The sequence below is a fragment of the Corythoichthys intestinalis genome, chromosome 11 (genome assembly GCF_030265065.1).
Source record: "Corythoichthys intestinalis isolate RoL2023-P3 chromosome 11, ASM3026506v1, whole genome shotgun sequence".
Taxonomy (NCBI): domain Eukaryota; kingdom Metazoa; phylum Chordata; class Actinopteri; order Syngnathiformes; family Syngnathidae; genus Corythoichthys; species Corythoichthys intestinalis.
In genome coordinates this window covers 10,273,424-10,297,909 of record NC_080405.1, presented here as the reverse complement: position 1 = coordinate 10,297,909, position 24,486 = coordinate 10,273,424, and the positions used below count along the sequence as shown (strand labels likewise).

At 38.6% G+C, this 24,486-nt stretch overlaps 1 protein-coding gene and 1 long non-coding RNA gene across 2 annotated transcripts in view; one reads left to right on the top strand and one right to left on the bottom strand.

Annotated features, from left to right (window-relative positions):
- Window positions 1-24,486, bottom strand: part of LOC130923598 (A disintegrin and metalloproteinase with thrombospondin motifs 2-like) — a 303,489-nt gene that overhangs the window by 213,942 nt on the left and 65,061 nt on the right. The gene's annotated exons all lie outside the window — the stretch shown is intronic.
- Window positions 5,902-23,662, top strand: LOC130923599 (uncharacterized). Its single transcript, XR_009064734.1, has 3 exons — window positions 5,902-6,022; window positions 10,678-10,759; window positions 23,273-23,662. It is a non-coding gene; the product is annotated as an uncharacterized LOC130923599 (long non-coding RNA).

Genomic DNA, 24,486 nt, shown 5'->3' with positions numbered 1-24,486 from the left:
CACCAACTTTTAAGCAACCTTATTTGCATTTAATAATGTTTTCAGTTATATGCAGTAGGTAATTTAGATTGCCCCCCCCCAATATGTTGTAAGGATACAATTGACCCTACCATTATTAAGTGAATTATTTTCATTATGTTCAGACTTACATATGCCCCTTTTCACTGATGACTGTGCCAGTCCATTTTTTCCTCTCAAATACATGTTTGATTGGCTGATGACCCTCCCTCCCCCACACACACACGCAATCACAGCCGCAGCCCCATGCTACCTCCTCCGCCCCCTTCGAAGAGGAGGGATATTAGAAGGTTTTTTTTTTTTTTTTTTTTCTGCCAGCAACAGATGCAGCCACTGTAAGTAATGTAAAAAGACGTCAATGTTGTGAAGATGTGGAATACACCACTAATTTTGCCACTGAAAGTCTGACCTGTATCAGCGCTAGCATAACTTTAAACTGTGTGAATTTGCTAACCTGCAAAACTTGAGTATGAAGCGGCTTAGAGAGTGTCCTCCTGTATGTATTGTCTACTGTTAATGTTAAATAAACTGTGAGAAATGTAGTGGTTTATCCCTTTCTCCCCAATTTTCATTTTTATATTATTTATGTGGCTTTAAAGCAGCCCAAAGGAGCGTTCATCTTTTGTCAAGTTTGGCTATGCTTGTGGACAAAAGCAGTAGTGTCTTACCTGAAGAAAAGCTGAATTTTTTATTTATTTTTGTTATTCCGTGACTAAGAGGTTTTTTCAGTTATATTTAACTTATACATTTATATATTATGTATATGTTATATTAATTTCTCAACAATTTTGAGTGGTTTTAAGGCAAATGCTTATTTTTTTGCATTCCTGGATAGTTAAGAAATTGTTACCAAGTTTGTATTTATTGTTTATTTTAATGAGACTTGAGTTGTGTTCAAATATTGAAATATAAATTTGCTAATTAAATCCAAACATTTATTCTGGAAGTTTTCAAATTGTTTCTTTAGTAGTTTTTGAAAACAAAGGTTTGGATTGAATGGTGTATCACCTGAACCAATACATATGAACGTTAGTATAAGTCAATACAGATGTATTTTGCATTAATCATTTAGCCAATCAATTAATTAGGTTAATATTTGTGAGAAATGTAGCCCTGACCCCCATTCACCCCATCTGTTTGGTCTTATTAATGTCCCGTCCCCAGCAAAAAGGGTACATGCAAGTTTTGCTATTATATCGTCCCTACCTATGTTGAGACCAAACCTACGCCCTTGATAGAATATACAAAGTAAAATATCAAGAATAAAATATGCCTTGAAACTTTATACAGGATTTGTTACATACTGTACTCAAAATATACTCTCATTGCTTCTGGGGTTGCTTCTAGCTCTTTCCATATGTTTGAATGTGTGATGGTGAAAAGTGTGACTTTAGGCTTTCTGTGAAATACGTCTGTGAGACATAATCAACATGCATTCCCTTATTACACCAAGAGGAAGACAAATACCCCTCACCCTTCTTAAGCACACCTTTTTTTATCCTCCTTACAGCTCATGGAAATTTGATGGCAAATCACATCAAAGGTTAAGCTCTGTATTGATGCGTGTGACAAAACACTCTGAAACCATGGCACCTGTCCTAAAATGCTAAATATTTCAACAAAACAAACATCTGCATTTGATCAATTTGTTAATGAGGTTAAATGTTAACTAGTTAGTACTTGATTAGATCTAATGCACTGTCAAACAGATGCAAACTTGTATGTTTTGTTTTTGCTTTCCATAAAGTACTTTTTAACAAATACGCACAGCAGCTCTTGAGTAGGTGTGCTTGTGTGTGTTGTGGTGATTGTGGGGTTATGTGTGTCTCTGTTGGTGACTTCTAAAACACAAGAATCACAAGAAATCATGGTGCCAGGTCAGAATGTATGAATCTACACCATAATTGAAAAACAACAAATTAAAGGTCTAAATAGTGGGTCGAATGCCTGAGGAGAAACTACCATTAATGCAGTTCTGGGTATAGCTCCTACAGGGCCCAGCCAAATAGTGTTGTTTTACATATCAGAAAACAATTTAATTTTAATTTGTGTTAATCTGTGTAGACACACACAGTCACTAATTATGACCAATTATTTTTGCAACAGAAATAACTGGAAGGCGAAGCTTATTAAATATGCACCGGCAAAAAATTAAAACTCAAAAGAGTAGCATTCTAAGGACTGATTGAATGCAGTACAGTATAACAGAAAGAAATCTCAGACCACTTGGATTTTCATAGGTGTTGCCAACATAGTAGTCGAATAATGCCCCACCCCAAAAGTATATCCTGACAAGGTTGTTGGGATCGTAGAGATTTTGCTGTGTTTGTCTTGTATTTACAGTGGTATGAAAAAGTATCTGAACCTTTTGGAATTTCTCACATTTCTGCATAAACTCACCATCAAATGTGATCTGATCTTTGTCAAAATCACACAGATGAAAAAACAGTGTCTTCTTTAACTAAAACCACCCAAACATGTATAGGTTTTCACATATTAATGACAATAGTATGCAAACAATGACAGAAGGGGGAAAATAAGTAAGTGAACCATCACATTTATATTTTGTGGCCCTCCCCTTGGCAGTAATAACTTTAACCAGTCGCTTCCTGTAGCTGCAGATCAGTCTGGCACATTGATCAGAACTAATCTTGGCACGTTCTTCTCTACAAAACTGCTATAATTCAGTCAGATCCCTGGGATGTCTGGCATGAATCGCTGTCTTTAGGTCATGCCACAACATCTCAATTTGGTTCAAGTCTGGACTTTGACTAGGCCACTCGAGAACGTGTATTTTGTTCTTCTGAAACCATTCTGAAGTTAATTTACTTCTGTGTTTTAGATCATTGTATTGTTGCAGCATCAATCCTCTTTTTAGCTTCAACTGTCTGACAGCCTGCCTCAGGGTTTCCTGCAAAACATCCTGATAAACTTTTGAATTCATTCTTCCATTAATGGATGCAAGTTTTCCAGGCCCTCAGGTAGCAAAACAGCCTAAAATCATGATGCTCCCTCCACGGTGAGGATGAATTGTGGATGTTGGTGAGCTGTTCTATTTTTACTCCACACATGACATTGTGTCTTACACCCAAACAATTCAAATTTCATCAGTCCACAAACTATTTTGCCAAAACGTCTGTGGAGTGTCCAAGTGTCTTGTTGCGAACATTAAACGAGCAACAATATTTTTTTTTAGACAGCAGTGGCTTCCTCCGTGGAGACCTCTCATGAACACCATTCTTGGACATAGTTTTACATATAGTTGATGTGTGCACAGAGATATTGGACTGTGCCAGTAATTTAGCAGACACACTAGGGTTCTTTTTTACCTCTCTGAGTATTCTGCGCTGAACTCCTGGCATCATCTTTGGTGGAAGGTCACTCCTTGAAAGAGAAGCAACAGTGCCAAACTCTCTTCATTTGTAGACAACTTCTCTGACTGTCGAGTGATGAACATCCAGACTTTTAGAGATGGTTTTGTATCCTTTCCCAACTTTATACAAATCAACAAGCCTTGATCGCAGGTTTTCAGACAGCTCTTTTGACCGGGCCATGATGCACATCAGGCATGGCTTCTATTCAAGACATTTCTTCCCGTGTGTGTGTTATACAGTGGGCCCGGCAGCTTTAAACCACTCATTAGTGAATGGGCACACACCTGACTTAAATTTTTGGTAAAAATTTGTTTCAATTGCTCTTTAAGTCTACTTAGGCAGAGGGTTCTCTTATTTATGTTTCCCCCTTCTGTCTTCGTTTGCATGCTATCCTCATTAAAATATGAACCTATAAATGTTTGGGTGGTTTTAGTTAAAGCAGACACTGTTTTTACATTTGTCTGATTTTGACAAAGCTCAAATCACATTTGATGGTGATTTTATGCAGAAATGTGAGAAATTCCAAAAGGTGCAGATACTTTTTCATACCATTGCAAGTATGTGAAAGGGGAGTGTTGAGCTAATCACACCCTGTGAGGTGTTGATTATGGTGTATCTCTTCAATTGTGTAATTGCAGGTTTCGCATTTGACCCTGCCCTGCAGGCACTTTATTGTGTGTATTTGGTGCTTAACCATTATAAACCAAGTAATTTATTTTGAGGGGTGATTCTACTCCAGTTGTACACAGGTCCAAATTATTAAATTGTAATAACTGGACCTTACAAAAAGTAGACACAAAAATAAAAAATCCACATTTATTCATTGTCTTATAAATAGGGGCAGGGATGTTTAATCATAAAACAATCTATTCTTGGACGACAAACAGTGTTGTTTTTGGCAGCCCAACTAATTTTCGTCTTAGACTTAGTCCTTTGGACGATAATACTTATTAGTCTTAGTCATACTTTAGTCAACTGAAAATGTGTTTGTCTTCATCTAGCTTTTGTTGACAAAAACTCAATACTAATTTTGTCTGGTTTTAGTCTACGTTTATTAAAAACATTTTTGTCAGTAAATTTTTTTTAAAAATTGGTCCAAAAATAAATGAAGGTTTCCAACTACTGTATTTCGAATGAACACTGACAGACGAGCACATATTGAAGCGTCTACAAGGATGTCAAGTTAATGATTATACACACTCAGCAGAAAAAAACAGTACATTATTTTCAATTCATTATATCCAACTGGACGCCCCGAACTGTATGCAAAAAGTAGTCCAAGAGAAGAGCTTAGCATTCGCTTTCACATTAGCTTATTGCTAATGTGAAAGCGAATGCTATGCCAACACTATGAGTTACATTTAGTGTATGATGATCACTCAACACAGACCATTAAAGGCTAAAGCAACATTGCATATTGTCTTTTGCCAAGAAAACAAATATTACCGTGTGTGCATGCCTTCATGAAGACTGGAGATGACACACTGGTGGGTCGGGCAGGGGAAAGGGGGGTACAGCACACCTCGAGTGACCCAACCAGACATATTGTGAACATGTGACGTAAACTATTGCACAGAAAAGCTGAGACAAGAAACTGACACCCAAAACCAACTTTACAATCATGAGCCAACAGTAAAAAGGCTAAAGTCAAAGCACAGCTTCTTGCAGTCTGTAAAGGCTCTGGAAAGAACCTGGACAAGCAGTGTGTCGCTATCTGGACAGAACATCTTACCACCTGTCACCACCTGCACTAACCTTTCTGGAAGCTGTGTTGATTTCTCTCACAAGAAAATCCGCCTTGCGTCTGTCTACGGCGCTGCGGTCATGTTGTCCTATTTGGAGCATGTCGTCAGATGTGGAAATAAATGGGGAGTCAAATTTTACATCGAATGTCGAAAAGATCGACAGTCGAAGCGATCGTATGTCGAGGTGCCACTGTATTTTCCAATTGAGGCGTGTCATAACCTGAAAATTCTGTATGCAGAGGTGTTCATAAATAGAAGTACCACTGTATTATTATTTTTTTTTTTTTTTTTTACCTGTCCTTTTCAGCTGCTTAGACAATGAGAATAGATATTATTAATAATTTGTGAATGTGGCAATGGAAGAAATTTAGTTTAGATAATTCACTATTGTTTTGGTGATATGTATCGTCTATTAACAAGCATGTTTTGGATTGTGGGAGGAAGCCAGAGTCAAGAGAAAAAAAACCAACAAAGTAAGGGGGAAACATAGCCACTCAGAACGGACAGAGCTCAGATTAGAATCCTAATGTGCAATTAATCTACTGCGCCGCCAATCATGTATCTTTGTTTGGTTTAAATGTAATCTACCCAGCTCTAGTATGTTGTTTTCAAATCTTTTTATTAAAAAAAAAATCCACTTCAAGCATAATAGACATAACCTGGGTCCTAACACCAAATCACTTTACATGTAGTACATTGGAGCCTTCTCGAGCTGTGATTTGCACAATGCCACTGGAGGGCGACACTGAGGCATTTCCGGGCCTGAAGGAACTCACTGGGCAGCGAGGTCTGCCAGGTCTGTCTGGTGGGAAGAAGAGAAAGAGGAAGACGAGAGACGGGGGAAGAGGCAGAATGTGTGTGGGAGAGAAAAACACTAAACAGAAGGTAAGGCGAGACAAGTGACTGGGGGTCCATGAGACTGAGATGTACTCATATGTATCAGCGCGCATTTGTGCTTGAGCGTGCATGTGCGTAGCTTCTTGCGTAAGTGCAGGTGTCAGCAGGTGCATGAAAGCACTAACACAAAGTGGTGCATTGGTAGCTGTGTGTGTATGGGTTCGTATTTTGTGCCATGGGACAACTCTGCTCCCTTATTACTCAACTTTTTCCTCCAGTCCAGCACTAATGAGGAGCCTCACTGTCACCGTGGCAATCAAGGTCAAGCCCAGGCCAACAAACGAAGTAGCGTTCCCTTACTCCCAAACACACCTTTTGCACTCTTTATTGAACCATGATGCACAACATTCATTTCAATATTTGGATTGGGTCAAGCCCAGGCCAACAAACGAAGTAGCGTTCCCTTACTCCCAAACACACCTTTGCTTATTGAACCATGATGCACAACATTCATTTCAATATTTGGATTGGGAACAAGAAAAGATGACAGTCGCCAGTGAGGGCACATGTTCACCTCGTCTTCCCACCTCAGAGCATGCAGGTAGAGATGAGGAGGAGAAAATGGAGTGTAAAGATGGGTGAAAAAAAAAGGGAGGGAATGTGTGATATACAGGGAGATAAAGACTGGGAGGAGGGAGCCAAAGTGGAGGTGGAGTAATTAAATTAAAAGAGCAAGACTTAGCTCTTTAGCCTCATCCCTCAAGACAAGTCTGAGACTGCTACAGCTAGCTAATGTCATAGCAACAAGGGAAGAAAAGTCCAGCGGGTGCAGCACATGGAAGCATTGGAGAAGGTTCAGGCGAGAGGAGCTAGTCAGTGTTGCCACATTGGCAATTGGGCTTTTTTTCAAGGAATCGAGGTGGGAAAGAAATGCAGTTGGGCCTCAAACTCCACCCACCGCCACACACCTGAGCTCTGTCATACAAAACACAACTAAACGAGTAGCGGAATATGACAACGTTGATTGCTCAGGGGTGTGACAAAATCTCAAGATGGTGATATATCGTCATACTACGTATCCCAAAAGGTTATCGATATGCGCCTGCCAAGAATCGAGATTTCATTTTAAAAAGGTGTCAATGCCTTAAAATAAAATAAAATAAAAAGGAACCAAGAAGTTGCTACCAAAATCTTCCACTATAATAGTGTGTCAGTTAACTCTAAGGCTGCATTGACGGTGCTCGACGCCCAATCCATTTAGACATTTAGACATTCAAAACAAGAGCATTCACAGTCATTCTGTCCGATTTTCAGGGCATTTACAGGTCATTTCCTGTTGAGTTTGAGTCAATGCCTATTTATTTGGGTGATTCCCAGGTCACTTCCTGTTCTATAACTCAAAATAAACAGGAAGTGACCCATAAAATACCCCAAAATCAACAGGAAGTAACTGAAAATCAACAGGTAAATGACCTCAAAAGGCCCAAAATTACCTCATTGCCTGGCATTGGCTGCCACTGACGGCCATAGACGTTCAATCCGTTTGAAGTGGGATGGATGGCAGCGAATGAACGAATGCTCATTCGGTGCCACCCTCCCAGTTCAAATGGATTGGACGTCTACTAGTGATAAACTCATTCCACTTCACAGCAGAAGCTTGTTTTTCGGTTTATTAGTTGTTTGTAGGATATCCTAGAATGATTTCTTGACCAATGTATTGATAATCGTTGTATCACCATATCGTCAGATCATCTTTATCGTGAGCTTTGTATCGCAAATTGTATCGTATCGTGAGGTACCAAGAGGTTCCCACTCCTAAGCAGCATCTTCACTCTAATAAAATAAACTCGCATTTTAGCGACTCATAAAGCTTGAGCTGTGAACTACATGTCATATATGAATCATAGGTACACAGTCAAATTCGACAAAATAATTATAAAAATGATATAACATTAAAATGCATTAGATACATTCTTTTTTGTTGTTGTTGCATATTCTGGTTTATTCTGGTTTGTTTCATATGATTTCCTTGTGACTAGTGGATTTGCTCCGGGTTTTGAACCCTATCTCTAGAAATATATTTCCCAGAATGCACTTCGAATTGACAGTGGAAAATATTGTCAAACTTGTACTTCGACAGTGATTTCTACTGTTAAACATGTAATTTTGATGCTTAATAATGAATGAATATACCGTTCAATACAAATTATTGTGTTTATTGAAATAAAAATAATACAATATAACTACTGTATTTTTCGGACTATAAGTCACACCTGAGTAAAAGTCGCACCAGCCCAAAAATGCGCAATGAAGAAGAAAAAAAAAACATAAGTCGCACCGGAGTATAAGTCGCCTTTTTGGGGGAAATTTACTTGATAAAATCCAACACATAGAACAGATATGTCATCTTGAAAGGCAATTTAAAAAAAATACAATAGAGAACAACATGCGTAAGTGTACAGTACAAATATGATAATGTTACATGATGCATGAACAACGAAATGCCAACGTGGCCCGTATGTTAACGTAACATAGCTATTAAAAGTTATTCAGATAACTATAGCATAAAGAACATGCTCACAAGTTTACCAAACCATCAGTGTCACTCCAAATCACTAAATTAACATGTGAAATGATATAACAATGTGTTAATAATTTCACTCATAAGTAAAATACGGAAAATAAGAAAAGTACGGTATATCTCCCTTGATGCTTATTGGTGAAACAGCAATTAATCACCTACAATGTGTATCCCACTGTTGATTTATTTCTCCTTCTTACAAATCAAAATATAGAATGAGTTGTATCAGGAAAACATCTTATCTTGAACAGGAAGTTGTTATTTGGGCGTTTTTAATTGAACTGGGCAGGTTTTATGATGTTATTGACCTGGAGACTGTCTTTCCCATCCGGCAACCCTGGAGCTGGTGTAATGATGGAGGGATTGAGGATGTAAAGGGATGAAACAGAGAACAACCCAGTGTAGTCAAGGACAGAGATGTCAAGTTTCGAGTGATGAGAACACCACCAGCGAGCAAGAAAAGAAGTGCCGGAGGTAGTTAGGGAGGAGATATGGCAACAATCCAGAGGAACAAAGGCCACCCCATTCCTTTTTCTGTTAATCATCAAGATACTCCTGCTGCACCTGTGTTTACCATTGTCTCTGTGAATAATTATCCTTGTTGAATAATTCACACGTTTATCAATAAATCAACATTAATTAGCTCAGACACAACAGACAGTTAAGGGCCTTCCTTTAAAATAGATGAAACAATTGCCAAAACTAAGCTAAACGTGCGCCGTGGGAAAGTGACCCAAAAGAAATAAAGATACCGCAACTCTAAATTCATATTATATGAGAATTAAAAATTACAAGATTAATGTACAAGTCATTTATTCATTCATCTTCCGAACTGCTTAACCTCACGAGGGACGCAGGACAATAGTCAATCAATAGTCAAAAAGGCATTCCTTTTAATTACTGGGACAATGGTAGCTGAAGAAAATTCCAGCTGATTTTGGACGGAAAGCAAAGTACATTCTGGACTGGTGACCGGTGATAGTCATAAGTAGTGTTGCACCGATACCATTTTTTGGTTGCTGATACCGATTCTGCAACCCATCGGTGCTACCAATACAATCCTATAATGACACATTTTTTTGAGAATATATAACATTTTTTTCCCCTTTTAGTACTAAATTACTGCATAATCAATTGAATGTATAAGTTAAGGCGCCTGGAGGCGTTACCACATAGCTTTCGGCAGTGATGGAATGTCAAGAAGTACAAGTACCACTTCATATTTGTACTCAAGTAAAGTACAGATCCACAAAAATGCACTTCATATTTGTACTCAAGTAAAGTACATATACACCCAAATGTATTTAAGTACAGTAACAAAGTACTTTTTACCTCACTACATTTTACAGCACGTATCTGTACTTTTTACTTTTGTTTGTTTGTTTTTCTGTCATTGTGTATTTATAGTTTCGTTTTCATGCCTCCGGAGCAATCGATAAGCTGTGCAACTATACGGTAATTGAGCACTAGAGGCAGCAACACAGGTACAAGCAAGATTAGGTAGATGAACAAGATATTGACCAATAAAAACCAACAGTGAGAGCAGCGCACCTTCCAATGATGTGCTGCACAATCTTGTACAGTAGGTGGGGGTATGCAGATGATAGTTGCTTGCAATCCGCCATTAAGCTAAGTTTTGGAGTTTTTTTTTTTTTTTTCTAGCTTGTTAAGCTTCTGTTGACAGTGCAGTCAGTTTTATAATGTAAATTTTAAAGCAAGTATTTGTGTACTTTTACTTGAGTGAAAAAAAAAGTGAGTACTCATCCATCACTGCTTTTAGGGGTTCAAAAACTTCAACAGGCAAAATACATGGCCATAGTAGAAATGAGAAAGTGCTTTAATTTCCAAGCAGCACTAAATTTTGTGCATGTCATTTAATATGACCCACCGTCAGGTTAAATGGACAACTGGGGCTCCTAAATGGTTTAATCCTCTCATGCATTTCCACATGCCCGACGACTCAATCCAAAACCCACCTAACATTTTTGTTTCAGTTGAATCACTAATCTTAGCCTCATGGCACATTTATTTGCAAATTTCAAACAAATATTTAAATGCACCTCTGACTGAAACTGTGAAAATCAATGGGACTTCTTTTCCCTTCATTCTGGATCTTGGACAGAAGCGCTGCTTATCCTGAGCCACAATCATCATTAAGGATACCTCTCACCCACATCAAGGACTGATTACTCTGATGGCCTCTGGTAAGAGATTGTGCAGCATGCGGTGCAGGACCACCAGGTTCATAAAGAGTCTGTCTGTCTCTTTATCTGTCTGTCTGTCTGTCCGTCCGTCCGTCCGTCCGTCCCTCTCTCTCTCTCTCTCTCTCTCTCTCTCTCTCTCTCTCTCTCTCTCTCTCTCTCTCTCTCTCTCTCTCTCTCTCTCTCTCTCTCTGGACTTTTGTATTTTCTTCACTGTTTTAAGCTTTAAAATATTTACTGAAAATACAATATATCTTAGTTTTGTGAAGTTTTTGTTGAGTTCTTTGTGTGACGGAAAAGGCAGAGAAGATGTAACAAGAAGAAAACAGCAGGTTAGCACTAATGGTCAATGACATGCTAGTGCTGTGGCTAGGCTTAGCGCAGGCGCCTAAAGTGTTGAAATATTTACGTGACTCAGAATGAGAGATTCATTCACTTCCACTAAGCTGGAAGAGAAAGAGAGAGCTGTTCCACTTTCCTACGTCTTGACTACACTGAGGTGCTGCGCATACAGTTCAACTGGACAGCGCCACATGAATTATGTGCACGTGTGACTTTTTGATTTTACTTATTCATTTTTGTTCCAACATGTTGGACTTTTGGTTCTCTTTGTCTATACATAAAGCTTTGAAAGTGATGAAGTGCAGGGGCAAACTTCTTGTCATTGTTGTTGTTTTTTAACTAAACCAAATAATGCATGTTTAAAAACTAGTGCTGTCAAATTTATCGCGTTAATGGGCGGTAATTAATTTTTTCAATTAATCATGTTAAAATATTTGACGCATTTAACGCATGTGCGGAATGACCCGCTCGTGTATTGCCTCAAACAGATTACAATGACGCTGTTTTTTTGCGCATTGAGAGCTAAGAGGCCAAGGAAGGCCAGTGGACACAGGCGTTCATTGGACCGCGCCGTTTATTGGCATAAGCTCCCACAACTCCTTCACAACAAACATAAGTATCATTTAGTGGAATCACAACAAAAATAATATTCCCATCTCTCAAAAAAAAAAAAAATGTTCACAAAAAGAAAAGCGCTCAATGCAAAGAGAACTGGCATTTCTAATCAAAATAGCTATGCAAAATACACATAAAACTTACTCAGACTTTGGTCAAACTCTATTCAAACATTTCGTTTAGCTCAACAAATACACTGGATGGCAATATTTAGTCACAATAAACAAACTATCAGAGGTCTCGTACGTTGTGAAGCCAGCACTCAAATGACTGTGGATGGACCAGTAAACTGGGAGCTACGACGTCCGTCGAGGGACAAAACACATTCATTTGCTTGATTTCTAAGTAATTCAAAACTCGCCATTGACACTTTGTGGTAATTTCAGTTACTACCTTACGTAGTTAAAGACACCGTAGAAGAACGGCAGGGAGCCCATGTGACGTCACCGCTTGGCGACGTCAACAATGGCGAGCTACTAGTTTACTTTTTGATAGAAAAGTTTATAAATGTTATTAAAACGAAAACATTAAGAGGTGTTTTAATATAAAATTACTATAACTTGTATTAACATTTATCTTTTAAGAACTACAAGTGTGAATCCCTTTAACAGAAAGAATGTTGGTAATGTTAATGTCATCTTGTGGATTTATTGTTAGAATAAACAAATACAGTACTTATGTACAGTTTGTTGAATGTATATATCCGTCTTGTGTCTTATCTTTCCATTCCAACAATAATTTACAGAAAAATATGGCATATTTTAGAGATGGTGTGAATTGCAATTAATTATAATTAATTAATTTTTAAGCTGTGATAAACTCGATCAAAAATTTTAATCGTTTGACAGCCCTATTAAAAACATGATATACCATATTTTTCGGACTATAAGTCACACCTGAGTATAAGTTGCACCAGCCATAAAATGCCCAACGAAGTGGAAAAAAACATATATAGGTCGCATTTTTGGGGGAAATTTACTTGATATAATCAATACATGGAACAGCTATGTCATCTGGAAAGGCAATTTAAAATAAAAAATACAATAGAGAACAACATGCTGAGTAAGTGTACAGCATGATAATGTTACATGATGCATGAACAACGAAATGTGAACGTGGCCGGTATGTTAACGTAACCCAGCTATTAAGAGTTATTCAGATAACTATAGCATAAAGAACATGCTAACAAGTTTACCAAACCATCAATGTCACTCCAAAACATCAAAATAGCATATGAAATGATATAATAATGTATTGTTCATAATTGCACACATAAGTCGCTCCAGAGTATAAGTCACACCCCCAGCCAAACTATGAAAAAAAAAAAAAAAATGTGACTTATAGTCCGAAAAATACGGTAATGAGCTCTGTGAATGAAAAATGTATTATTTTGTCATGCTTCTGATGTATAGGTCACGTGGGTAATAAATGTGTCCTATAAGCCTCTACTACCAAGAAAGGGTCGGCAGCCCGCGGCCCAGGAGCATCTTTGACGTTTAACTTCTCCTAAGTCAGCAAATCTAGTCGGACTTACCGTTTTGTATGTTTGTTAAGATAACACTCACGCATCTCATGAAGTCATTATGTAAAGTCACGGTCACCACTGGAAGGTGTTCCTACAAGTCTTTGCGCGATTCTCAGGCGAAAAAACAAGTACCAACCTTGACTTTATATCATTCACTCATGCACCACTGGAAGCTGTTCCCACAAGTCAATGCGCCATTCAAGGTGAAAAAACGATAAGCAACCATGACTTTATTTACTTCACTCACGCAGATCATGAATTTAACAACTTTGTAAAGTCACAGTTGCCACTCGGAAGGTGTACCCACATTCACAGACGCAAAGACTGGACATACATTTTGAACAAACTAACTCCTAATGGCTCGACTAATAGTAGTTGTTCCCCCAAAAGTACTTTTTAAACATGTATTTTAATAAGTCAAAAGCTTGTGAGATAGATACTAAAATTATTGTCTCTCTGTTGCATACTGTATTTTCACCTATTGCAGATGGGTCTGAATTTTATTCTCCGTGATGAAAAGAGGTTCACTGTAGTGTTGCTACTCATCATTAAAAGCTGAGGGGAATATTCATGGTTTGTAAAGAAACTATCACTGGCAGTCTCCCACGAAAATTATGTCTGCTTAACACGTTAAACAATACACTGGGAGACTGTGAAAAACAGATATATTTACATTTCTGGTCCTTAATCTGGCTAAATGGTTGTGTTGCCCACCAGTTGAACCATCTTATGTTGCTGTTTCTGAAGAACATTTTTTTTATAGAACAGCAACCTTAAAACAATGACTTATGTGTCGCATGGCATTAGCTTCCAATTCCCTGGTGAGCCTTTTAGAATGAGAGAAACTTTTATTGTTATGAACTAGAGCTATCCAATCACATATTTGCACACCCGGATTCGAGTCACGTGATTTTGAGGATCTACCAAGTACCAAGTATACCAAGTACAGATCCAATACCTTGGCAATTCCTTCATTTTTATAAATAATTGATTGCATTGTCTCTTTTGACAATGTCATTGTCAATGTTGATAATTTTGTTGCTTTGTTGCCATTTAAAAAAAAAAAAAAAAAAAATCTTAAAAACACAATATTTTCCTTCCCGATTCTGTTCCTCTAAAAATATTGCATACTACAAATCTTTTGATGATATTCTTGTGCGTCTTATTTTGTTGTTTTTACATAATAAATAAGTAAATCTCAAATATCCCACCCTACTTCACCCCTATAAATGGCCGATCGAGGACATCCTTATTACGAACACATTCACATATGGGATACACAAAAGGGATACACAAAATTTGAATTATGCATTTAACCCAATGCTGGCATTATTTCTAATGAAGTGTTAACTGTGTTCAGTTGGCAAAACAAGCTATTGGAGGAGTTGTGTGACTTGTTCAAGGACACTCCAACCGTGACTGGCCCACGTCCACATGCAAGTCACTCACAGGCTCAGTTCTTCATCTCTCATCCGGGGCAGACCCACAGTGTCGGAGATGTGGTTTAAGCTGCCAGTGTGCCAATGTATATGCATGAACCGTCGTCTCTCATGCACTTGTCATCTTGAAAAGACGAGGGTCAAACTAACACACACCTATTCCAGGAAGGCTAACTCAACTTCCCGCTGCCATGACAACTGAAAACAAACAGAAACGAAAACATGCTGTATTTTTCATAATGGCAGCTCAGCGCGTCTCTCGCTCTCCCCTCCTTTCTCAGACTTGGACAGATGACTCGAGCAAAAAGATGTGGGAGGAAGAACAGAATCTTTCACTTGTTTTCTTCCTTCCCTGTGAAATGTTCATGCTCTCTCTGTCTCCGGAGAAGGAGTGATTTGGTTTTCCCCTCAGAACCCAAATGTTTGAACCTTTTTCACCTCACCCTAAGAGCTTGAGGTGGACGTGCCTGCAAGCAAAGTTCCTCCCAAGTGAGTCTGACAGTTCTTACTTAATATTTAACCAATGGACATACACTTAGCCTTGCATGTCAACGCTGCACTACTGAGTCTAACCTACAAGTGACACAAGAGAGGCATATCCACAAACTTTTTCATGGAAGGTGCACGTGCTACTGTTTTGCACAAGGTCACCCATTATCCTCCAACCAGTTTCTTTAACTTCTTTCACTGACCTTTTTTTTTTTAATCAACTGATGTCTTTGCTTTCAAACCAGACAACAATAGAGATATGTAGCGTCTGTGTAAACCCTAAGCTCTGCTCTTCCCTGTGCCTCACTGGGCGGATGTGATGTGTGTGCTCTCATGCAACTACAACCTGGCATAACCCTTAGAGGCATCAGTCATGCGACTATGTTGAAACTGCCAACAGGATTTAAATAACAATTGTTTTGGGTGCAATGTGCATATGTCAGGAGAGGCCTAAACACGTGAATGTAATTTCAAACTGTTTCAGTGACAATAATAATGCATTGGATTTACTGTATACAAGAAGTCCCCAGGTTACAAATGAGTTCCGTTCCTACACTGGCGATGTAACCCGAATTTCCGCGTAATTCAGAATTAAGGGGAATTTAAGTACACCTAAATACCCACCAAATCTCAAAATAATTATCCAAAAACATGTATTATACATCATTGTACGGTCCTCGCCAAGACATTGGCGCTAAGTCCTAGCTAGACAGCTAGCTAAGCTCTGAAATGACTATGTCAGACATCCGTGTGGTTTGCTGACTTCATTCAGCTGCTCATGATGTTAACACTTTCAGAATGAAACTAAAATAAAAATGAAACTAAGGCAGTTTCATTTTAAAGGGATCCTCTACCTTAAATACATGTAGACTCTAATAAATCACAATTGTTCTCTTGTACTAAAATAAGTTGTTAGAAACACATAAAATGTTAAATCAATGGCAATATTTTATAATATTTAGTACACATTTTGACCGATAGCTGGCGCCATGTTTTGCGGGCTCGCAGTGATGACGTAAATGGGATGTTTCCAAATGTGTAGCCTGTACAACAATTGCGTATTGCTGCCTAAACTCGCTAAGTAAAATGCCACGCTGTGCTGCTTTTGGATGCAATTTCCAGTCAAATGGAAACAAGGGAAGTGACGTGAGTGGTCAAGGTGGAATTAATATTTTTTGTGAATAAACGTGCATAAGTGGAAGCTTCTCCCCTTTTTGGTCCCTGTATGCACGTATCCTACCTACCACGCGTTACAACTGGCGCCCGAACATTTTTCCTGGATCCTTAGTCAAGTAAGGGATCGGTCTATTTTTGGGATTCGTCGGTCCCACAGCGGCTTTACGGATCAGTCTATTTAGTGGAGTTGACGGCCTGATCGCAGCAGCAACATTGCCATGCGATTGGTCTAATTCCTGGACCTTCGAGTGAGTGAAAAAACGCGGATTTGGATTACTATTGTTATCTTTTTTGTTGACTATTCTTCGTGGGAGTTTTCCCCAAATCATAACAAATAATTAAAGCACTATGGCACGCTACAGTGACGACAGTAACTCTGACATGGACCTTACTTTTATGTTGGAGTTCGTCTGGGAACGCGTGTGTGCGTACCGCTGAGCTCCCGAGTGACGAGTGGTCAACTTGGAAATATTATTTTTTGTGAATAAATGTGCATAAGTGGAAGCTTCTCCCCTTTTTGGTACTTTTATTCACGTATCCTACCTACCACGCGTTGCAATGTACAAGACATGGATAATTTATTGACGGGAACAAATCCTGGTAATTCCAGGATTTGTTCCCGTCAGATGACGAATTTAATGAGGACAGTCAGCCACGACACGACTCCAATCCTGATTATCACACGTGTGCATTCATAGTTTTATTACTTTCAGTGAGAGTTTATAATGTCAATACAGTCATGAAAATAAAAATGCACGAATGACAAGGTGTGTTCAGACTTTTGGCCTGCACTGTATGTAAAGCACACGACAGTTCTGGATGCTAAAAATCTACATAATTATACTGGGATAAGTTTGAAAACGCAATAGCTTACCTTGAGGATCTGCTAACATAAACCGGAGTTCTCAACAGCATACACTCTCTAGCTCCATTGTCATTGAGACGCACTTGCCGTGAGAACATCACCAGTTTTTCCCAACTCTTGTCTTATCAGGTAGTATTTCCTGCTCTCATTTTGCCTTTGCTGCTTGTCTTGTGAACGACCGACAGTGCTGTCCTGCTCTTCACTTTTCCGATCTGGTTCAAATTGGAAGGGCAGAACCGACGACATGTTGGGGTAGCTAAGAGTGACACGCTGAAAGTTTGGCAACGGGCCCGGTGATGTCACACACGATGTAACAAGAATGGCGACCTATCACTTAAAATAATTTTACAAACTTTTTTAAAACAAAGATATTAAGAGGGGTTTTAATATCAAATTATTATAACTCATAATAATATTTATCTTTTAAGAATTACTTGTCTTAAAGATAGAGGATCCCTTTAATGACAGCTTTAATTCCAATTTGCGTTTATAACTAGCTGCTGGTACAGCAATAATAATCCACACACACACGATTAACATGTATCAGTTAGCATTCGCACATCATCAAAAGCAATCACATAAACTCGCCCCAAGTATTTGAGCACATTTGAAAGCCTAAAATAAACAGTTCAAAAGGTGTTATATAAGGTGTTGCATCTGTGGATGCTTCACAAGCAACAAATATACGTGTCGCGCGCAGGCTTGCAGCTGTAACTTTTCCCCTCGCTCTCTCACTCGGCTGCGTGACTTCTTCGTGGCCGCAAATGCACTCTACCTCGAGTGTGTGCGTGCGCTCTTCTTCGTGTGTGCAGCTATGTTCTTCTTCATGTGTACATGCGCTCTTAATCGCATGTGGAAGTACTAGCTGCTCTGCTTCATTTGCCAAAATAAAAGCATGCATCACAAAACAAAAGTCAACATTATTGAAAAAAAAACAAACCAAAAAAAAACGACTGGAGACAAAACTGCAAACGAGACTCCAGCGTCATATTGTCGAAATCACGTAAATCGAGTGCGTCATAACCCGAGGACTGCCTGTATAGCACTCTCCAGTACACACTAAGATGCTTTACAGTTCCATTATTGTTTCACTCTACACGAGATGGTGATAAACTATTATTGTAGCCAAAGCTGCCTTGGGGCAGTCTGACAGAAGAGAGGCAGCCAACGGGCTTCTGACAACAATCAGTCAATCATTCTCACACTACATTTCCACAGAAAAGTTCAGTGATGTATCATGCACAGTGACACAATAGTGGAGCTAGATTCGAACCCCTGATCATTCAATCATTCGACGAATATACGGTAGATTAAATGAATTGATGGATTTAACCCCAGTGAGTTAGCTGCATTTTATGATAGTTGGCAGGATTATGCTTTGTGGATAAAGATACCATATAGAATAGATGTGGCGTTTTGTTGTTACACTGAAACAAATGGAAAGAGATGTATTTTTTCTCCATCGGTGTTGGCTCTAAAACCTTCCCATCCCAGAATGCAAAAGGTAGCGTCTTTGTAGTCAGGTCTAAAGACTGAAGCAAGAAAAGAAGCAGTTATTAAATGTTGATGAGGAATATGATAAAAGGTAAGGGCATCTGAAAATGCTTTATTTGTGGAACCAAAGTTTTAAATGTATTATGAATATTATTAGTATTACAAATAGTATTGGCTTTTTTCCATAACCTCCCTTGAGATTTGGCAAAGCGCCTTCATGTCATTTTTCTTAATTAATTCACTTTCACTGAGTAAAAAGGTTTGCTTTCAACTCTTTGCCAGAAATCATTTATATTGATACACAAACCACGATCTTGCCACCTTAGTGAAGGGTGGCCTTTATAGCTGTGTCTTTTTAAAAGCAGCAAGGTTAAACTTTGCATTTCTACTTCTTCCTGTTCAAAAGCCAACATACACTCAGTAGGTTGAGCATCAAGGCATTCCATGGTCACTCTGGAGGGCTTATGTCAGACAACTCGCCTCATACTTTCTCAAACAAACTGATTGAAATTGATAGGCGAATGTTGACTATCAGATTGGACCAAAATAATTCCTGTGTTTCTGTGTATTTGGGTTACAACAGCACACTCTGGTCTACCTTCTCTCTGTTTATTATCCGTGTTTTTATATCCTCTTGTTTTCTTTCACTCAGTACTGTAGGATGCCTCTCTTGTGTGTGCATGCCAAATTTGGGTTCCCCATCTGGGACTTGTTTGAGGACAGAGATGGCTTGTTGTACTTGAAATACAACCGAAAGGGTCCGACATGTTTGGCAAAACAACAGTGAGCGATGGCCATTGGAACAGAAAGTTGTGTGCGTATTTGCAAGTATCTGTGTGTTTGGCACAATTTGACAGCTCTCATTTTCTTGTAATTTTCAGCCTGAAAATACAACAAGAAGGGGTTTGCACTTTTCATCCGGAATGAAATTCAATCACTGTTGTAAAACTTTTTGTCAACAGCAACTTGCTTATACCGAAACACATGAAACGCAGCTCTCACAGCACAAATTTAGGCTTCGCTAGTGCAGTGGAGGCATCAGTCAATGCCTCACGATCAGGCATGTCCGCTCCACTGGGCCAGTTAGGTAGATGCTAGGTACCAGGGTGGCAAGAACAAAATTCTCAACTAATATTTGGTGACAAATGTATCAAATATATATATACTGTATATATGCAAGAAGATAAAACCATAGACTTCATAATGATATTGACGGGTCATATTCGCCAGACACTGCACCACGCCTTCAAGTAGGGGACCGTCCTACACTCCGCTTCAGTCGGTCGAAGTCGGTCGCAGTTATTCAACACATGGTGCGATCCAACCCCTGATTTAGGTTGAAAAAGTACGAAAGCTGTACCGCATACAAACAAGAAGGATTGTGATAGGAGTGATTTGTTCGAGGATTCAAGGTAATTATTTTTCGTAGAAATAACCGCTACGGCATTGGCTTCGCAATAATAATAATAATAATAATTTGCAATATTTACGTAAAATAAATGCTAACTGCCCTTTTTTTTGCTTTTGACCAAGAATCAGGCCTGTTTTACGTCCATATCTATAAAAAATCAGGGAGTTAAGCATTTATTCCCAAAAATTTAAACGTAAAAAGCTCTTTGTTGTGATCAGGCGGCGCCACATTGGCTTAAACACTAGCAGCACATTCGACATATTTACGTAAAATAAATGCTAATTGCCCAGTTTTTTTTTTGCTTTGTACCAAGAATCGAGACTGTTTTACGACCATATCTATAAAAAATTCAGGGATTTAAGCATTTATTCCCAAAAATTTAAACGTAAAAAGCTCTTTGTTGTGATAAGGCGGCGCCACATTGGCTTAAACACTAGCAGCACATTCGACATATTTACGTAAAATAAATGCTAATTGCCCAGTTTTTTTTTGCTTTGAACCAAGAATCGAGACTGTTTTACGACCATATCTATAAAAAATTCAGGGATTTAAGCATTTATTCACAAGAACATTCAATGTAAAAAGCTCTTTGACCACTCGGTCAGCTTTGACAGAGATAGCCCCCCTATTAATCGGCCCCCAATCCGTGTCCCGTCAATATCATTATGAAGTCTATGATAAAACAAAAGAACAACAGTACACATAGTAATAGGCACTGTTCCCTCTAAGCTGCGCACAAGAAAATCTATGCAGCGTACCACATAAAACTCAACAGAAACATAGTCGCGTCACTAGGACTACTGTCGGCGCAGCAGTGATGTGTCAGCGCAACATTTCTATTGGTGCGTTTGATACGGAAACGCGATGCTCCCATTGGTGGGTTACTACACCACGATTGTATATAGTTGTGAGGTGCATGACCTAGGTGGGTGTCGAGAAAAATAATGACTGAAAAGTCAGCTAGACAATACTTGCAAGTGTTACAGTATCGATTAACCCTTTAAGGTCTGGGCCTATTTTGTCTGATTTTGCATGCCTTTGAAGTTGCCTTTATATTTCAAAGGAAGAATTGTTTACGATGGCCTGGTTTGGTCCCTTTTTTTGTGACACCTTGAACTTCATGTCCAAACTGTTGTTTCCTTCACTAACCAATTATAAATCATCATTTTGGGCCCAAAAAGACCAAAAATTCCAAAATCGTTTTGTCAAAATTTTTAATATTGATGTCCAATTGACAACCAAACATGCGTAACGAACCGTTTTGAAACTTTGTAATATTTATTCAACATGTTAGGATGAACATTCAACCAAAAAAATTTAGAATAAATAGTCTTATATTTGACAATTCAACATAAACAACAGGTATAGCCATAGGCGTTTTTTGCCTTTATACATGCTCTAGTCCAGGGGTTTTCAACCCAGTCCTCAAGGCACACTGTGGGTCCTGGTTTTTGTTCCAGCCGATCCAGCAGAGACAGTTGAACCAATGAGGCTTCTGCTAAAACAAGCCACACCTGACTGCAATCAACTGATTGCACTTGTAAAACACCAGATTGGGGAAAAAGTGTTGTCATCTTGTTTGGTAAGAATGAAATCCTGCACCCACAGTGTGCCTTAGTGGAATAGGTTGGGGACCCCTGCTCAAAACAGGTTATATACAGCAGACCAAACAGTGAAGAACAGTGAAAAAATATATACCATCTAACACAAAAAGTGTTTAGAGGCCATCTCTTTATGAGTTTAGGTATTGCGGCCCATCACCTGATGAAAACTATGTACACACAATCAAGCTTCTTGAACACCCATTTATATACACAAATTGAGAAGACTGATTGTGGGAAAATATATATATATATACCTGTATATATATAACACTGGAAAAAAAAGTATTTTCAAAAATATTTACAATAAACAAGTTATATTTTTGTCAGGCTTGCCACTCCGAAAAGCAGTTTCGTCCTGGAATTAGACACAGGGCTACATCACACAGCTCACACTTCCATGGGGTGTCGGTCCTCTTTCCACCCTTCCATTTTCATTTCACTTTACTTTCATTGTCACTATAAATGTACATGAAAAAAAGTCAGTATTTATGAAAATAATAAAGTATAAAATAAAAATATATACAGCAATAAATAATAATGGAAATCTATATGTATGACAATAGAAAGAATACCATAGCTGAATATGTGCTACATCCCTAATCTTCATATAGAAAGAAGAACACCACAAATTATAAATTCCTGCCTGGGATACCCACAGTGCACGTACGACTTTGATCTGATATGCACATTTTATTATTATATACACAAACACACACTTATATTGCATCAAAATTAACTTTGTCTTGTAATATCAAAAGAAACTTTCAAAAGAAACTTTTTAAGCATAAAAAAAAAAAAAGAGTGAGTTGGCTTACCTCTGCTCGCCGATGGCGTCACCCACGTGTTCAAATCCGTCACTATCTTCACTCGAGGACTCTTCCGAAGAAGACGATGATGACGAATTTGGACCATCGTCTTCCTCAAGTTGATCAAAAAGCACAATTGCTTGCGCTAAATTTAGTTTTCCGTTCATTGTCAAAGTCACACAAAGTCGCTGCTCGATCCAAACGGCCGTCGCTCGCCAGCTCGCTGCTTCAGAACACTCCTCCCTCTCGTTCGGTAGAACCTTGCACGGCAGTTATATTTATAAAAAAAAAAAACGCATTTTGTGCTTCCACTGTGACTTCGAAAGGGTTCGTTTGATTTGTGTTTTTTTCATGGAGCTTCCGTTTTGAAAAAGGACAAGAAATGATGGAAATATAGACATAAACAAATGATCCATGCAGCGTTTTAATGTTTTTTTGAGAGGACAATAAAACTATAAAACTTAAATGACAATATCTCACGTTCTAGTTGGTCGATTGACTTCAAATAATAACGAGAGTAAACCGCAACTTCCGCACTTTAAAACGAGACCAACCAAAGGCATGTGGGTGACGTAATTAAAACGTGAGGGTGCTTCAAAGACGACGTGCGCTGAGGCCCCAGGTTACGGCAGGCCTGAATTACGCGGTTCTGACTTTACGACGCGCGCGTCTCGTTGGTTTTTTTTTTATTTTATTTTTTTTTTTAATGTTTACTTTTGTTTTGTGTTGCATGCTTTTATTTTGGTGCAGGAAGCGTGGAACAGGAAGCAAGCGCATGTACAGACTCACCCACCCCACACACGCACAGAAAGAGCAGCCGTGACAGAGGTGACAGCCTGCACGCACATTTGTTTGCCTGTGAAGTATCCAGAGGCGACGGCTCTATATAAACCCTTTTGTACTGTTTATTGTGCGTTTTCACTCATGGTTGAATACTTGTGGGCGAGTTTATGTGATTGTTTTTGATAATGTGCGAATGCTTAATGATACATGCTTATCATTTGTTATTGCTGTAGCAGCAGCTACTTGTAAACGCAAATTTGAATTCCTGTTATTAAAGATGAGACTGATTATATTTCATTTTATTTTCGTTTCATTCTGCAAATGTTATGTCATGTGCAGCTGAATAAAGTCAGCAAACTACACGGACATCTGACATCATCATTTCGGAGCTTAGCTCACTGTCTAGCTAGGACTTAGTTACAATGTCTTGGCGAGGACGGTACAATGATGTATAATACATGTTTTGGGGCATTTTTTTTTTTTTTTTAAATTTAGAGGGTGTTTTTGATGTATTTAAAGGGTTAATTCCTAATTACGTGGAAAACCAGGTTAGATCACCAGCTCAGGAACGGAACGCGTTTGTAAACCGGGGACTACCTGTTTTCTAGTTATTTAGACCAATAAAATTGTTTTCTGTACCATTTTACAACGTGACTTAGAGCAGCAGGTGTCTAGCCAATAATATGATACAGTTCACTTCACTTATGCTACGCAGCCAATCATATCAGTCACACTGTTGCACATATGTGCCCTGCCCAAACGCAGTGTGCAGGTTAGCTAGCTAACAACAGTGCAGCGGAGTTAAGAGAGGCAAATGCTAAGGCAAGGCAAGGCAAATTTATTTATATAGCACAATTCAACACAAGGCAATTCAAAGTGCTTTACATCACATGAAGATCATAAAAATCACATTTAAATCAACACAACGTAGAAACGAAGACAAAAGATCGCATTTAATCACAGAATAAAAATAAATAAATAAAATAAAAATAAAACAAAAACTACTACAAATAATAATAATTGAAATCAGCAATGGAGATAAAAACAAGAGGAATAGAAAGCAGGTAGATTGAAATATATAGACAGTTATAGATATGCAGTGCTAAACAAAAGCGTTTTTAGCCCTGATTTAAAAGAGCTAACAGTTTGAGCATACTTCAGACGTTCGGGTAACTTGTTCC